Here is a 17,822-nt window from a genome sequence, read left to right on the forward strand (position 1 = left end):
AGATCCTGCATAGAGAAGAAATCTTGTTCGAACCTGTGCATAAAAATGCTGGCATATTGGGGTGCAAATTTGGTCCGTGTGTATGGATGAAGAATTGGTTGTCCAAGGTGAAGACGTTATGATCGAGGATAAAGCGGATGAGTTGTAGGATGGTGTTTGGAGACTGGCAGTTGTTGGTGTTGAGTACTGAGATGCCATCATTGTGGGGGATGCTAGTGTAGAGTGCGGAAACATCCATTGTGACGAGGAATGTTCCCGGTTCAACTGGTCCATGAGTGCTGAGTTTCTGTAAGAAATCCGTAGTGTCGCGACAGAAGCTGGGGATTCCCTGTACAATAGGTTTCAAGATGCCTTCCACACAGCCAGAGAGATTCTCACATAGGGTCCCATTTCCCGACACGATGGGACGACCCGGTGTGTTGGCTTTGTGTACGTTTGGAAGGCAGTAGAAGTTGCCTACACGAGAAGTACGTGGGATGAGGGCGCGTAGGGAGCTCTGAAGGACTGGATCCAAAGTTCTGATCAGTGTGTTTAATTCTCGGGTATGTTCTTTGGTCGGATCAGCTGGTAGTTGCCTGTAGTGTTCCTGGTTGTTCAGTTGTCGGTACACTTCCTTGCAGTAATCTGTTCTATTCTGAATGACAACGGCTCATCCTTTATCTGCTGGTTTGATGACAATGTTGTGATTGGTTTTGAGAGCCTGGATGGCATTGCATTGGGAACGGGTGATGTTTTGCTCTACCTTACGGGTACAGCTGATGAATCTGGCATTTATATATTTCCTGACAGTTTAAGCATACATGTCAAGCCCCGGGCAGAGAACACAGGGGGCTAACACCTTCAACATATTGTCTAGCTATCACCATTGTTAACAGCTAACCCGAGAATGCAACTTTAAAACACATGATTTACACATGAAAGAAGTGAAACTATCACTGTATTCTAACAAATGAAAGGCTTAACAGACAATCAATTCTTCAATGTATAATTTCAATTGCATCACACTGCAAATTTTTGCTATAAATTCTGTGTTACGATCGAGCCCTCCACAATCACCTGATGAAGGAGTGTCGCTCCGAAAGCTAGTGTACTTCCAATTAAACCTGTTGGACTATAACCTGGTGTTGTGATTTTTAACTTTGAAAATGTGAAGTTGTCTGCAAGTTTAGAATCTGCGTTCTATTTGAGAACAAGAAATGTTTTACTTTGAAGAGCATTTGATTAGTAAATTTGACCAAAATTGATATTGTCAGAATTAATTATAGCTAAATGTAATTATTACTTTGATTGCTAGCTAATTTGCATAATGAACGATCTGTCACGTTACAGCTGTGAATCCTCCAAGAAGTTAATTGCTGTCAGTTAGTAACATTCTGCGTGGTAGATTCTGGATTAGATGGGCATCTGATGAGCCACCGTGGCATCTGCCATTTTAACATTAGTTTTTAAGGATTCTAATTTTGTGTGTTTTGGAATCTAATTGAAACTTACAGTATACTGAGAGTCGTGGATAGGGTGGACGTGGAAAAGATATTTCCACTAGTAGGAGAGACTAGGAACTGAAGGCAGAGCATCAGAGTGCAGGGATGATCTTTTAGAACGGAGATTGGGAGGAACTCCTTCAGAGGATGGTGAATCTGTGGAACTCATTGTTGCAGAAGCTGTGGAGGCATTGAGTAGATTTAAGACAGTGAGTTAGTTTCCTGACTCTTCAGAGAATAAAGGTTTATGGAGAGAAGGCAGAAAAATGGGTATGAAAAACTTGTCAGGCATGATCAAACAGTGGAGCGTATTCGCTGAACTGAATGACTTAATTCTGCTCCCAAATCGTATGGTCATTTAAGGGAAACTAGAAAAGTGTGTGATTGAGAAGGGAATAACTTGTTAAGTTGTCAGGTAATGGTAGAGGCATGAATTGAACATTGTAACACTGGATTAGGTGTTTAGTTATGCCAAATGGTCAATTTCTATGCTATTAAATGTTATGTCCTTCTACGTACTAGTTAAAGCCTCAAAATTTTATCTTTGTTGCTATTGATCACAGCATTGCCTGTTTACGTATTCCTTGCTTCATACAAGTCTGGATTGAAAGGTGTTTTGTTCAATGTGTGCTGCATTGCAGTGCAGTTACATCTGCCTATGAAGCGGAGGAACTGGTGTTGGACTGGGCTGGACAAAGTTAAAAATCACACAACACCAGGTTATCGTCCAAAGGTATATTTGGACTCCAAATTTTTAACTACGTCTGTGTGATTTTTAATGAAGTCTGCTTATGAACAGGTTTAATTCTCAAAAATCGCTAGGTTTAATACCTGTTTGTTCTGCTTTTCAAAGCGGAATTAGACTCAATGTTTAATATCCATCCTTCAGCTTGATGGGCCAGTGCCAATAAGTCCTCCTGTAAGCAAGTTATGTTCTCCAAACTGTGTGCATAACCCTACACCTACCCAAGTTACTGCTTGTGGCTCTGTTAATGCTGATTCACTCACCATATCGAAAATCTTTTACAACGCATGCACCGTTGGAGACTTTCCTCATAAGTAAATTTGATTCCACATTTACTACCATATATACTCGTGTAAAAGTTGATCTCATGTAAAAGTCAACACCTTATTTTTAGCCAAAAAATCTTGTAATTTTCATAAGTCATGTAAAAATTGACCCTACTATATCACATTACAAAGGAAACTGCATGTTCCTATTAACCTACTTAAACAAAATTGCATTCACTCATTCACACCAGTAACTCTACTCATCGCTGTTTGTTTACTATGTTGTGTCTCCGTTCATTCGTTTGTTCATTCACTGAGTCTATCGGTAATTGTTGCACCTTGTTTACTATACATCCAAAAGTTAATATCGTTATAAAGTTACTAATTTTAACTATGCCATTTTATCTGAATTAAAGTGAGATATATTAGCTACATATATAGAGTCGATAGCCAGAGACTATTTCCCAGGGCAGAAATGGCTAACACGAGGGGTCATAGTTTTATGCTGGTTGGAGGAAAGTATCGAGGGGATGTCAGAGGCGGGTTCTTTACAAAGAGTTGAGAGAGCATGGAATGCGTTGCCCGCAGCAGTTGTGGAAGCAGGGTCATTGGGGACATTTAAGAGATTGCTGGACATGCATATGGTCACAAAAATTTGAGGGTGCATACATGAGGATCAATGGTCGGCACAACATCATGGGCTGAAGAGCCTGTTCTGTGCTGAACTATTCTATGTTCTATCTTCAATTCTTTGACAAATTTGCTAATGTTGCTGAGGTTCACAACATACAAGAGTAAATGGGAAGGAAATGGAAGAATTTGGCGGGAAAGTTCAAGGCACATGTAGAATTTAATAAATGTTTCATTTTAAGTGTGCCATTATACCAGGCCATGACTATGTTGAGCAGTATGACTTTGCAGGATTCCAATTAATCTTTGACATGTTAAATTTTCATACCGGTATGTATAAATAAAATTTACCACCAGTAATTCACTCTTGTTTCTAATGTTTTTATGCAGTAACTAGCTTTACTGTAATTCATTGTGTTTCTCTCTTTACCCGGGATTAGTTGTGCAAACAAGTCGATTTATGCTAATAATACAGTATTTTAAACTGCAGCATGAATTTCACCCCCTCAAAACAAGTATTGTGTAATAGTCGACCCTATAAATTGAACCTTTAAAAATAGTCTAAAAAAACTTGACTCTTACACGAGTATATATGGTTTTTGTAAATGCATTTTTTGAGGAACAGCAAAAACATTTGTCAGCCCTTAGTACCGAATAGACTGAAATGAGTGCTATCTCCTTTCCTTCTTTGATAATTCTCAGGAATGAAATCTGACCACTCTATAACCCATCATAAGAAGATAAGAAACAACATCAGGTGTAGGCCCAGTTCCCCTCAGTTCAAAATCATAGTTGAACTATTAGACCAACTACACTATTCCCATGGGATAAATCTTGCAATTCTGACTTAATCAACATAATACAATCCATCTATTTTTTTAGTAGGTTTTTTGTTGTAAGATCTGATGAATTTTCTTGCCCTATCTTACCAAGCTCACTAAATTAATTACCTACCCTGCCCCATGCAATCAATTTCTGCCCCATCTTACCGCATGTCATTCTCATATCTTGCCATTTAATGGATATCAAGCAAAATACGAGCAACACTTGCACCTGTGCCACCTTTTAAAGCATGTTGTGCAGCCAGACCAGCACTAACATTCCAAAACTAAGAACTGTGCTCTGCTTGGTCAAGAATAAATTCTGAACATGTCAGAGAAGGGGAAGATGGCACTGTAATTTCCTGACATGTACTTATGGCAGAGGAGGGCTGTCCTCTTCTCAAGGGACTGGCAGAGGACACCATGTCACCAGATCCTGTCAGCCTGGTCTGAGGTTGTCATCTGGATCAGTACCATCTCCAGGTTATGGAGGAATGGCTAGCAATGCAGAAAGAAGATCAATGACTTCTGTGCCAGAGTAAGTAATACACTCTTCTCTCTGTCACCTCACACTTAGTCCATCTCTACTACTGCACACATTTCCCACCAACAGTCATACATTATCACTCTTACTATTACATATAACACCATCTCTCACTTACTTCCGTCCCACAGCCTCCCATTAGTCCTTTATGCCCAATACCAGGTCCAACGTCCTCCGAGAGGCACACATACCTGCAGTCCATCACCCCATCACCCTAGCCATTGTTTCCCCGGAGTGAAGGTATGACAACAGATGGGACAGGAAACCTTGACCCCAGACTAGGTGCCACCTCCTCACAAAGAGACAAGATAGTACTAGGAGGTATCTAGCTGGAAATGGAACCACACCCAGGCTCCTCAGCACTTTCTGTGACCGTGACATTGTGTATTGCATAAATGTTGTACTTTATTTCCCAGTTAGTAATGGGATAGAATGTTAAGTTTGAACGTTGTTTAGTAGCATTTATGTCAGCAAAAGTTTGACTTCTATTGCAATTTCATTTCTCCAACAAGAGGAGACTGCAAATATTCGATGGGATTTTTAGGTCAGTGCGGATTCTTAATCGGAAAGGGTTTGAGACAGAACTTCCCTCCACTGGCCTGTTTGCCAGTTCACTACCAGTATCCTGATCCAAAGCTATCTATAATGGATATGGCTCATGTTGGTTTAGCTCCCTGTTGGAGAGTGACTATCAGCCAATTATTAGTAATTATGGAGCTATTAAGTTTCCAGCTCCACAAGGCCTTGGGTTCCCAGTTAGCACAGCAGATGGCACACATTGGCGTGCATTAGGTCTAAGTGAGGGCAGTGGGCTCAGGATGAGAAGTATGTGTGTATTGAAGTGGGGAGTGGAATGAATCTCAAAAAGGACATGCGCATACACCTCTCCCCTTCCCCAGTCTTGATGTATAATCCTGTGTCAGGTGTGGTCATTCAAGATAGTCTCTCTCGTGTGTGTGTATGTGTGCACACTGTCTCACCACATGCACGCATTCTCTTGCCATGCACTGTCATGGACTAGGCCAGACCACTCTGGCAGACCAGACCATAACTTTGCAATTTGTTTCGGTAAGTGTACAGTGAAAATTACCCAGATTAAGTAAGCGAGGTTGACTACTAGGTTTTAATACAGACAAAAATTTATTCATGAAATTACACAATGAAATACAAAGAACAGAATAAAGAACCCCTACAGAACTGACTATCCAAACTAGACTTAATTATGCTGTTCTGAATATACACAACAGTCCCAATTAGCAAACCTTTTTTTAAAAAAAAGTTTAAAAATGGAACAAATGCATACAAGTTGAAGTTAGAAGGGCAAGAGAAGAGAGAGAGGGGGTTTGTTTCCACACAGCTCACTTTCAAACTTCTAAGTAGTTCTGGACTGATCTGCTCAGCTAGAGAGCTGACCACACCCCTTTCATTATACCCCTTTCGTAGGACTCCTCCATCGCCAGACCATAGCAACACAATGGCTGGAGGAAGAGCGCCTCATCTTCCGCCTAGGAACCCTCCAACCACAGGGATGAATTCAGATTTCTCCAGTTTCCTCATTTCCCCTCCCCCCACCTTGTCTCAGTCCCAACCCTCGAACTCAGCACCACCTTCTTAACCTGCAATCTTCTTCCTGACCTCTCCGCACCCACCCCCACTCCGGCCTATCACCCTCACCTTAACCTCCTTCCACCTATCGCATTTCCAACACCCGTCCCCCAAGTCCCTCCTCCCTACCTTTTATCTTGGCCTGCTTGGCACACTTTCCTCATTCCTGAAGAAGGGCTCATGCCCGAAACGTCGATTCTCCTGCTCCTTGGATGCTGCCTGACCCGCGCTTTTCCAGCAACACATTTTCAACTCTGATCTCTAGCATCTGCTGTCCTCACTTTCTCCCCTTTCATTATACAGGTCACTTCTAAAACGTGACCACTTTGGCCTGAAGTCTCATCTGTTTACATATAAACAAAAGGCCTCTCAAAATCCTTTTCCTCTCTGTACCAAACTAGTTTAATCGGAGTGAGGCCTGTTTACGACCCCTCTGAAAACGTTCAAGGACATAGTATCCTTTAGAAAGTGAACAGCTTTTAGAAAAAAGGGATCAACTTTGTGACAGCATTCTCTCTCTCTCTCTCTCTCTCTCTCTCGTCACATGCACACTCACTCACTCTCGCTGTGCATGTGCTCCCTCTCTTGTACATGCTGTCTCGCCACCTGCACACATTCTCCCTCTCTCTCTCTTGCCACGCGCGCACTCTCTCGCCGCGCACACATTCTCTCTCTCTTTCTCTCCATGTGAGTGCACAAACTCTCACTCTCTCGCAATGTGTGCACTCTCTCTTGCTCTCTCTTGCCACGTGCACACTCTCCCACTTTCTCTCACTGTGCACGAGTGCTCTGTGACACTGCTCTTGCGCTGTGTGGGCACTTTCTTGTCTTGCACACACATTCTCTTTCACCATGCCCGCCCACTCTCGCCATGCACGCACATTCTTTCTCCACGCATTCTCTCTCTCTTGCCATGCACACACTCACTCTTGCCATGTGCACGTACTCTCTCCCTCCGTGCACACATGCACTGTCTCTCTTGCCACCCGTGCACGCTCTCTCGCCGTGCGCGCACCCTTTGTGTGTGTGTCTCTCTCTCTCACATACACGCACACACTACCTCACCACACATGCACACCTCCTAATGCCCCAATCACAATTATCCTTTCCCAGCACCTGTATCCCTGCCCCTCATGAGAATAGGAGCAGGAATGTACACTGTCACCCCATTAAGCCTGCATTGCCATTCATCAGGATCATGGGAGATATCCCTACTTCATGTCCTTACCCCATAACCATTGATTTCCCCTAATGATCTTACCCCCACCCCAAATACAATTGAGCCATTTAAAAAATAGTTCTGTATATTTTGGAAGCCCTGAGTTCTGAATGATTAATTCTCTGGAAGTAAGTTCACTCTGTTTGCATATTTCAAATAGGAATTTCACAATATTTATTGTAATGAGCCTGGAAATAAATTGTGTCCATATGCAAAGGAAATTCCTGTCATTAGAAACTCTCAAAAAACGTGACTGCCGAGGATAAGCAATCTTAATTTTAATTCAGATGAACTGCCAAGTAAAGCTCAGGATATAAGTGTGATCCTGGAAGGGTTAAGTAGTGAGCACATTCTGCAATGTGAAACAAGATTTCTGCCTGTTCATCTGATTTTGTACATTATTGTCACTTTAATGTGAAATTTTCAGAAAACATGGTTGTCAGGTTAAAATATTCAGGTTTTTTTGTACTTTGTTTTAAACATAAGGACTGAATATCAATTAGGAGTTTTCAATGTGAGGAGATGTTGCCAACTAGAACATTACAGCTAATTATTATCCTACCAAACAGACAGACTGAATATGTTGTGACTGATCTTGCTTATTTCTAGCTTGATCTTTCTGAAACCATCTTGACACTTCTTCTCCATTCTGTCATCACAATAATGATTTTAAAAGCCTATTATCAGAGCCAGAGCTAATAATCCTTAATGACTTTGGTGCATAACATGGATGGGGAGTGGGGAGACATTTCAGTCCATAAATACCGGAATAACTTCATTGTCAATGGTTCAACGTTAGGTATTTCTTTTTCCGATGAAACGTTTTGAAATAACCTTGCACATTTTATGAAAAAGGATGTTTGGCTTAACTTCAGTCAATGCAAAGATTTTGAAGCTGAGGTTGATAAGTGGCCTGGATCAACTGATACAAAAGGGAACGTTTCCCCATTGGAGGAGTAATTTTCAGAGCCTATATGACAAATCAGTCCATTTTTATTTGACAGACCAAGGAGAGAAATTTTTTTTATTCTTAAGCAGTTGCTGATGAATATTATAATTCTAATTTCCCAGCTGGCTTGTGTATTGCATCGATGTACTTTATTTCCCAGTTAGTAATGGGATAGAATGTTGAGTTTGAACATTGACGTGTATGTAGCCTTCCTGTCAACAGAAGTTTGACTTCTATTGCAATTTCTTTTCTCCAACAAGAGAAGACTACAAATATTCACTGGGATCTTTAGGTCAGTGTGGATTCTTAATCTGAAGGGTTTTGAGACAAAACTTCCCTCCACTGGCCTGCTTGCCGGTTCACCACCATGATCATGATCTAAAGCTGTTTATAATGGATATGGCTCAGGTTGGTTTAGCTACCTGTTGGAGAGTGATTATGGGGCTATTACATCCCCAAGTCCACAAGGACTTGGGTTTCCAGTTGGCACAGCAGATGGCACACCTTGGCCTGCATTAGGTCCAAGTGAGGGTAGTAGGCTCAGGATGAGAAGTGTGTGTGTGTGTTGGTGGGGGGGGAATGGAATTAATTTCTAAAAGGACATGCGCACACACTTCTTCCCCTCTCAACCTTGATGCATTATTCTGTTGTGGTAACCAGGACATAACTGCTCATCCTATAGAAAGCTTACTCTTCCAGAATCTCAGCTGGATAGCTCTGGTTGCTTAATTTAAATAAAAGACTGATCTCTTCTTCATGGGGCATTTCCAGACAAAGGGCACCTCACTTACCCTCCTATCACAAATTTGCAACTCCCAAATTGGACAGTGGGATTGCCAATGTAGCGATGTTGGCTTCCCATTGACCCTCCACTCTTGGGAGAGTTGTCATTTTTAATTGGAAAATGTGCCCGCTTGGCCTGGTCCTTTAGAGATCACTGTGAGCAGTCTGGAGAGCACTGAGACTCAGGACTCAGAACTGACCGACTGGTCTGGTTGTCTAATTTTAATTTCTTTTGACATGAAATTCTTCTACCGAGCCGGTACCAGATGTGCCAAAAACGTACAGAACTAAATTAGGATGGTCAAATTTCAGCATCTATCATGTTCAATATTGTCCCTGTTAGCCTGTCTCAAACAGTGTACAGTTAAAACATGCTGAGCAGAATGTTCTGGGTTAGATATCTAATCTTAATTAGAGAATAATGACTGTCAGTTTGTTCCATGAAGTGGAGAGGGAAAAATGGAGTGGGTTCTTGTTTTCAACTTTTCCAGCGATCTTTCGGGGATAGTGCTTGGCGGGTGAAGATGGGAACTGTCTTGGGTATAATGCCTTATTATCAAATTAAAGTGTGAGGATTTTCATTTTAGAAGTGAGAATGAAAGAACAGTATTATTCAACTGGAGAGAAACTGCAGAAAGCTGCAATACAAAAGGACATGGGGATGTTTGTGCATGAAACACAAAGCTAGCACACAGGTGCAGCAGGTAATCAGGAAGGCCAATGGAATGCTGCACCTTGTTCCAAGGGGTTTGGATTTTACATAGATAAGTTTTACTGCAACTGTACAAGATGCTGGTCAGGCACATCTGGAGTACTGTGAGCAGTTTTAGTCCCCATATGTAACGGATACAAGTCCAATCTGTCCAAGCTTTACCAATAAGATTAACCCCTTTATCCCAGGAATCAATCAAATGAATCTTTTTTGAACTGTGTCTTGAGAAAAGATATGGTAGCACTGAGACAGTCCTGCAGCTGTGGTCTCAATAATGCCTGAGCAAAACTTCCCTCCTTTTATATTCCATTCCCTTTGTGATAAATCATAATAACTTGTTTACTATCCTAATTACTTGCTGAACCTGCATATTGACTCGTGATTTATGTACAAGAATGTCCCTAGATCCCTTTATCCCAGAATCTTGTAAATTGCCTCTATTTAAATAATGTACTTCTGCCAACATTCAGTTCGCATTTTCCTATGTTCCACTCCATCTGTTTTTTTTGGTCAGTCCCTTAACCTAACTAAATTTCTTTGTGGGTTCCTCCTCCCAATTTACTTTTCTGCTGATCTTTGTGTCATCAAAAAAAAATTAACAACCTTACATTTTGTCCCTTTATCCGCCATATATGCTGCTTGTAAATAGTTGAAGCTCCAGCATAAAACCTCGAGGCACTTCATTGTTTACAGCTTGCCAACCTGAAATGACATTACACGCTACACCTGAGATCTGTGCGCTGTATGTGACATCGACCTGCAGGGCCCCTAATCCCAGGCGATACTAATACATTGTTTCCATATATACTACGCAACTCCCTGACTCAGATATTGCTGACCATTTCTCTCGCACCAACATCTTTGGACACCGAAGCCAGACAATAATTAAGGATGTTTTAGGATGGAAAGCAAAGGTTTGGGCTGAACGTCTTACTGTATATATGCCTGGATCATCATGCTTTCGGAGGCTATGATGGGCATTCAGCATACACATTGATCCATGGTGCAGCCAGTATGGACATATGTATATCAATATATGTTGCATTAAAGGCTATATAGAGACTCAAATAAATAGATCTAATACAAATAAATAGACATAAAGCAAATTGATACAAACCTGAAATAGTGCTATGTCACTCATGCCAGCAAAATGGCCTGATAGTTTTTTCTGTTTTTCTCCTGTCCACTAATACAGGGAAAACTAGCCATTTGGAAACAGAACTGGCTCAAAGGTAGAAGACAGAAGGTGGTGGTGGAGGGTTGTTTTTCCGAGGGGAGGCCTGTGACCAGTGGAGTGTCACAAGGATCAGTGCTGGGTCCAATACTTTTCATCATTTATATAAATGGTTTGCATGTGAGCATAAGAGATCTAGTTAATAAGTTTGCAGATGACACCAAAATTGGAGCAAAGAAGGTTACCTCAGATTACAACGGATCTTGATCAGATGGGCCAAATGGCTGAGAACTGGCAGATGGGAGTTTAATTTAGATAAATGCGAGGTGCTGCATTTTGGGAAAGCAAATCTTAGCAGGACTTATACACTTAATGGTAAGGTCCTAGGGAGTGTTGCTGAACAAAGAGACCTTGGAGTGCAGGCTCATAGCTCCTTGAAAGTGGAGTCACAGGTAGATAGGATAGTGAAGAAAGTGTTTGGTATGCTTTCCTTTATTGGTCAGAGTATTGAGTATAGGAGTTGGGAGGTCATGTTGCGGCTGAAAAAAAAGCACCGAAATTTGTTGGAAGGAAACATTTGCAGTTGGACCAGCCTGAGCAAGAAGCCTTTGTGTAGAGATATTGGTGAATTTTTGCTGGGTTTGGTAGTTATAAGATATTGTTGGATAAAAAAGAATAGTGAGAATTTGAATTTTTTTACACGTTTGTACTGAAATATTTCCAAACTTCTTGTCTTGTCTAACATAGTCTGTGTTCTTCTTGTCTAATAAACACTTTATTCTTTGTGTTAGAAATACACTTGTAGATTGTTCAGTAACTGAACTGCACCGTTAGGGTCAATCAAGTCAAGTTTTAATCTGAGATCTAACTTGTTCATTATTAACATCAGCTGAGTAGATATATGAATTTGCAGTGGTGGTATCTCTCTGATTTCACTAAGGAGTTGGATATAGTACTTAGAGCTGAAGGGATGAAAGGAAATGGGGGGAAAGCAGGAACAGGCTGTTGAGTTGGATGATCAGCCATGATTATAATGAATGATGGAGCATGTTCGAAGGGCTACTTGTGCTCCTATTTTCTATGTTCCTACAGGTATCAAAAATTTGACAATGGACAGTAAGTTTTTTGAGATACGTGTAAATCTTGCAAGTTATTTTTTCAAATAAAGAATCATTCTACACAGAAGGAAGACAGTTGATTAGTTGTGACTGTGTTGGCTCTTAAAAAAGGAATTATTGATAGTGATGCAGCAATATTTTGATTGCTTCCTCATCAATAATGTCTTAAGGTGGACATCTTGTGGCTGTCAGTATTTTGCTTTTCTAATGGAACAATACTGTCCCCCTCGCCCCCTTATCTCCCTGAACAACTTAATGGATAGTTAGAAGGAAAGGAGTGAGATGACATGCTGCTCTCCTTGTTGGATCTGTCTGCTTCAAAGATGAATGTGAAATGAACCACAATTGTACATGTATTTTTTTCTGTAATGTGATGGTTGCTTTCATGTATGACCCTGCGCTATATAAAAATGGCACTTTATATTGGTGATGCAATCACACTGTAACCAACACACATTTTAAAAGCTCACGCTTTAGAAGCAGCGTCCCCTTTTCATCAATCGCGTCGCAGCTAATTCACGTTATAGCTGAATGACCTGTATTCCAGTTAACTTTACCTAAGCTTCCCTAACAGCGTCAAAATTATTTCCAAGTATTTTAGTGCTTGCAGTTGTATCATTGGCACCTTTAGTAGATTGGGTTAGGATATCTAGTCGGCATGGATGAGTTGGACTGAAAGGATCTGTTTCTGTGCAATACATCTCTGATTCTATGACTCAAAGCGCTCAGGTTACACACTAAGCATCATCTTTTCATCTATTCCTGTGACACTGTTCATTCCTTGAAAAGGATGCTGTATAAGGTCTCGTTTATGTCCAATAAATAAAGATGAGTGGTGATGAAGCTCTCATTTCTCAATCAGATGGTCTTGAAGATCTTTGAATGCCTCAAGGTTCTTTCTATCCTCTGTAGTTAGGTGTCACCCCAAATAATGGCACAAATAAATTACCTTCAGAAGGATAAATCAATTCAACTCAGCTCCCCCGTCTTATTTCACATCATCTAATTATTTAGAATTAAGATGAGGTTGAACAGCCTCGAGTGTTCTTAATTTTAATGGAAGCTGCATTTCGTAGAAAGTGCCAGAAGTAAGGTTTAGTACAGAGAACATTCAAGAATTTTTAAAACAGCTTCACACAACTTTGATGACTTCCTACTCATGTCTACTTTTTCAGATTAGCGTTAGAATCTTTGAAACCTTCCAATCATGTTCAACAGTGCCTAATATTTGTTCCTTGCCTCTAAACTCTGAACTTATGTAGATGCTTAAGTGAACATTTTCTTCAAATGAAATACCTTCTGAGTTTTCCATTATTTTGTATGTATCCTCAAGTTACAGTTAAGTTCATTTTAAACAGCTCCTATTAGAAGTACATGATTGTTACCATAGTTGTATTATTAAAGGTACATCTCAAAAGTCGTGAATGTTTATTAAAGTGAAATTGGTGTTCCACAAGCCTCTATTTTTGTTGGCAAAGGAGACTATAATTATCCATTCCTTATCTGTTGATCTTACTTTCAAATATCTTGTTTTACCTGGACTCGGCTAATAGGATTTACAATGGTTTCTATCCTTAAGCTGACCCATGTTAGACAGTAGCTTTCCTCCTCCATCACACACTTAAATTTGCCAGTATTTAGATGTTCTTTGCTGAATTCACAAGCTTAAACCACACATCCATGTATGTTTAATGGAGAATGCCTGTCTCAATTGGCTTTAATCACAAAGTTCTTTGAGTTTTTGCTATTTCTGTCTTTGGTGCCAAGCTTTCAGCCACTATTTTCCTTGCACTCAAGAATTTTCTTCTAATTCCCTTGTTCCTGCTAGAGTTTTACTTTGTAAACCCATCCATTTTGCATCTGTCCCCACCCAACTTCAGCAGTATCTTCAAAAGTCAACCTCTTTGCACATCCTGCCAATTCCTTCCCACTTCTGCCGACCTGGAAAGAGTCTGCGGTCCACCTGATGCCTGAAAAACTAATAAAATTCAAGATAATGAAGCTGTATCTGCAGCAGCGCCCATTGCCAATTCTTGCTCTCCTGAGCTTGAAGAGTGATTCTATCTTTTTTAGAATTCGAATCCCTACAGTGTGGAAACATACCCTTCAGCCCAATAAGTCCATACCGATCCTCTGAAGAGTAACTCACCCGAACCATTCCCCTATCCTGTATTTACCCCGACTAATAACCTACACTATGGGCAATTTAGTATGGCCAGCTTACTTAACCTGCACATCTTTTGGATTGCGGGAGGAAACCCACACAGACACGAGGAGAATGTGCAAACTCCACACAGACAGTTGCCCAAGGCTGGAATTGAACGTGGGTTGTTGGCGCTGTGAGGCAGCAGTGCTAACCACTGAGCCACCCCAGGGCACCTACATGATATGGCAAACAGAGTAAACTTGCTGTGTTCAGAGCCAACCTGGTCAAATTATGAGGGTGGAATAGGAGCATATATGTCAGATACTTAGTGATGAACATTGACAGTGAAGTAGATTTGTTTGTTTTTATTTTGAAAGATTTTGTTTGGAGAACACTCTTCAAGAACAACGCAACAAAATCTGATCATTCTTATTTCAACATATCACCGTCCTATATGATTGACAGAACACCTGATAGAAGGCAGATTTACTTGTGAAACATGCACAACTTGGGTGAAGTTTAATCATTCTACATTACTTCCTAAACATTATCTACAAGGACCCATCCAGTGACCCATAAAGGTGATCTGATCTTTATCTGTACCCCCGGAACATTAGGTATGCTGAAACTCAGTCCAGGTTCAAGCCGGAGTTGGCCTTGATTCAAATGTTCTGACATTCAGAAAGTTTCCAGAAGTTGCAGAAAAATGTGATTTCTTGCAACAGAATGTAAAGCTTTTGTTCTGTGGACTGATGATTCTTGGTGATCCTGTCGGAGCATCTGTTGTGCACTTCTGATTTACATTGCTGAAACTTCAATGAGTTCAGCTGCTAGGTGTATCTTATCCAGGTGACACAGCATTCTCTTAATAGTGCAACACTGCAGTTTGTATTCACCACTTTTTAATGAGGAGCTTTTATTTTACATGCACCTTTTAAAGTCGAGTGTGTGGTTTTTGGAAAAGCACAGCAAGATGGCAACATCCAAGGAGCAGAATTAACATATTGGGCATGAGCCCTTCATCAGGAACTGATGAAGTGCTTATGCCCAAAATGTCGATTCTCCTGCTCGGATGCTGCCTGACCTGCTATGCTTTTCCAGCACCACACTTTAAATTCTGATCTCCAGCATCTGCAGTACCCACTTCCTCCTACTTGATTTTATATACCTTTTAAAGCCAATTTTCAATTCCTTTGGTTGTTTTGTTCCTCAATTCCAGGTGCGGATGGGTAAATCAAACTTAACTGATTTGAGGAACAGTAATAACAATTATGTCACGCTGTCTCTGAGAAGAAATTGAACAATAACACACCAGCCATTGTCATTCTGCTGGAGCTTTAATTTTAATGTTCCAATCATTTTGATGCACATTTTGGATGAAAATTTAAATGTTTGATCTTGTGGTTTGCAATTTCTCTCCCTTCCTTTCTCCCTTATCTCTCCCCCAAAAACAACTAATATTGACACTACCGAAACTGACACCAAATTATGGATTGTTCTATGCCATGCATTGATGAACATTTACCTTCAAATTTCTTGAACTCAGTGCATTCAATCCTGTCAGAAAAAGGAGATGCTATGAAGTCAAGACTTTGAGGCTCACCGTTGCCATTGGCCCTAGTTACGAAGATGATGGATGAGCAAGACAAGTGTCGAATGGCAGGAAATTCTTGCTAAATTGATCGTCTATGCCGATTGTCTGTAGACAGTCATTTGAAAATGTTGAGATCTCCATCTAATCTGGTGTCACACTGATAGAATTCCTTTCAAATGTGGTTTCAGTTTTTCAGTAAAACCTATATTAAAGAAGATAAACAGGTTTTAATGTCCTGTAGGAGGGGTAAACCACATACCCCCATTTTGTCAAAGTAACAATCACATCATGCATGAGATGTAGATTGCCATTTGGATTATCTGTGTAGAGTGATGCTAAAGATTGTGTTTAAATGATCCTCTCCCTACACCATATTGCAGTATTCTAACTAGAATTTTTGTGGTCTATATTTTCCTAAATTTATCCAAGTGCTGATAAATCCTTTAACGAATAATATGCCTAAGCTTGCTATATGTCACTTTGATAGTGTCTTCCTATTCCTGCTGTCATGATTTAGTTTTGAAGTACACTCTGGATTTACCTTGTTGAAATTTGATGGAGATCAGCTGCCAGGCATTTTCCCTATAAAACATCACTGCTGTTTTTTTTAACTCAGTACTTTTTAATGATCAGCAGCAACATCTTATTTCTGAGCCAGAAACTTGTGTATTCATCTGAAATGCCATTAATGTTTGTAAGGAATTGAGCACTTAATCAAGGTTGACACTTAAGCATATTACTAAGGAAGAACAACATGTATTTGAATGAGACATAGAATCAAGGTGCTTTTGTGAGGGTGGAGAAAAAGTTTCAAAGGGGCCCTTGGGAGAACACCAGGACAACCCCAACATGAAAACAGATTAACGTTTCATTGACCTCCTAGTCATGAGCAATTTGACTAGAATGTTAATCGAATGAACATGTGACTTGACTTTGAGTGATTCGTGATTTATGTATTGGCAATGTCTTTGCAATTAAGTGGAGAGGACCAAAAAACAAATCACTTGATTTCTTTCTTTCTTGCTTTCAGTTTCACACCTTCACAATCTTGAAATGCTAAAACTCACTTCTTTTTTGCCCTTTTTAATGTTTTGTAAAAGTTACTCGAAGTTTTATATTAAGTAATATGAAATTGGGTTTTACATCAATCTTTTTATAGTTGTATCTTGTCGAAGCAGTCAATCCTGGGACCAATAATTCATTCTTCGTTAGAGGTGCAGCAATAAAATCATTGAGTTTTGAGGAACATGAGATTCAAAAATTACCTGATCTTTCTTTCTTTCCTTTTTCTTTTTTTTTCACCCCACCCATCTTCATGTCATTTGCTCACAGTCCTGCCTCAGTCTTGTTCAACCTGTACTTAAAGATTATTTAAGAGTCAAGTCATGGATTAATAGCACTTGTGTCAAAATCTGTGAACAACTCAGGATGGTGTAGGTCACTGAAACTTTGTTTAAGCTATTGGCCGTTTGGATTCTAGTTACACACATACATTCTGGACCTAAACATGTCTAACAGTTTGAGATATTTTAGGAGGAATGGAGGAAGAGGCGAGTACAGAATGTTGCATTCAATGATATTCTACAGGGAAATTACTGGGGAGTGACGCTTTGTGTTTCAAAGGGAAGCCCAGATCAATTTTGGTCGGCATGGACCAGTTTGGGCCAAAGGGCCCGTCTCTGTCCTGTAGGACTCTTTGACTCTATAAATGTTTTGAGGTTTCTGTCAGTGTTCAACTATTTAGAGCAATATTCTGTTCAGCTAATTTAAGTGATTTGCCATTAATGTGCATAACATTCATGATGGAAGTAAAGTTTTGAAATTTGTTCAGCAAATGATTATTTAAATGGAAAATTCAGATTACATCCAGACATTGGGTTTGATCTTTTGATCAGTCATGTCTTCCTGAGTACATGAATCTATTCGTAGCAGTTACAATGCAACTATAGGCATAACAATTTAAGAAACAGATGGGAACACCTTTTGTTTTCATTCCCAATATAGATATTAGGACTGACACACACTTAGAGTCATA

The 17,822-nt window shown here is 40.2% G+C and overlaps 1 protein-coding gene across 5 annotated transcripts in view; it reads left to right on the forward strand.

Annotated features, from left to right (window-relative positions):
• The window catches only part of kdm4b (lysine (K)-specific demethylase 4B), a 479,312-nt gene that overhangs the window by 420,391 nt on the left and 41,099 nt on the right, over window positions 1-17,822 (forward strand). The window lies entirely within an intron of this gene.

The sequence above is a fragment of the Chiloscyllium plagiosum genome, chromosome 31 (assembly GCF_004010195.1).
Source record: "Chiloscyllium plagiosum isolate BGI_BamShark_2017 chromosome 31, ASM401019v2, whole genome shotgun sequence".
NCBI classification, from domain to species: Eukaryota; Metazoa; Chordata; class Chondrichthyes; order Orectolobiformes; family Hemiscylliidae; genus Chiloscyllium; species Chiloscyllium plagiosum.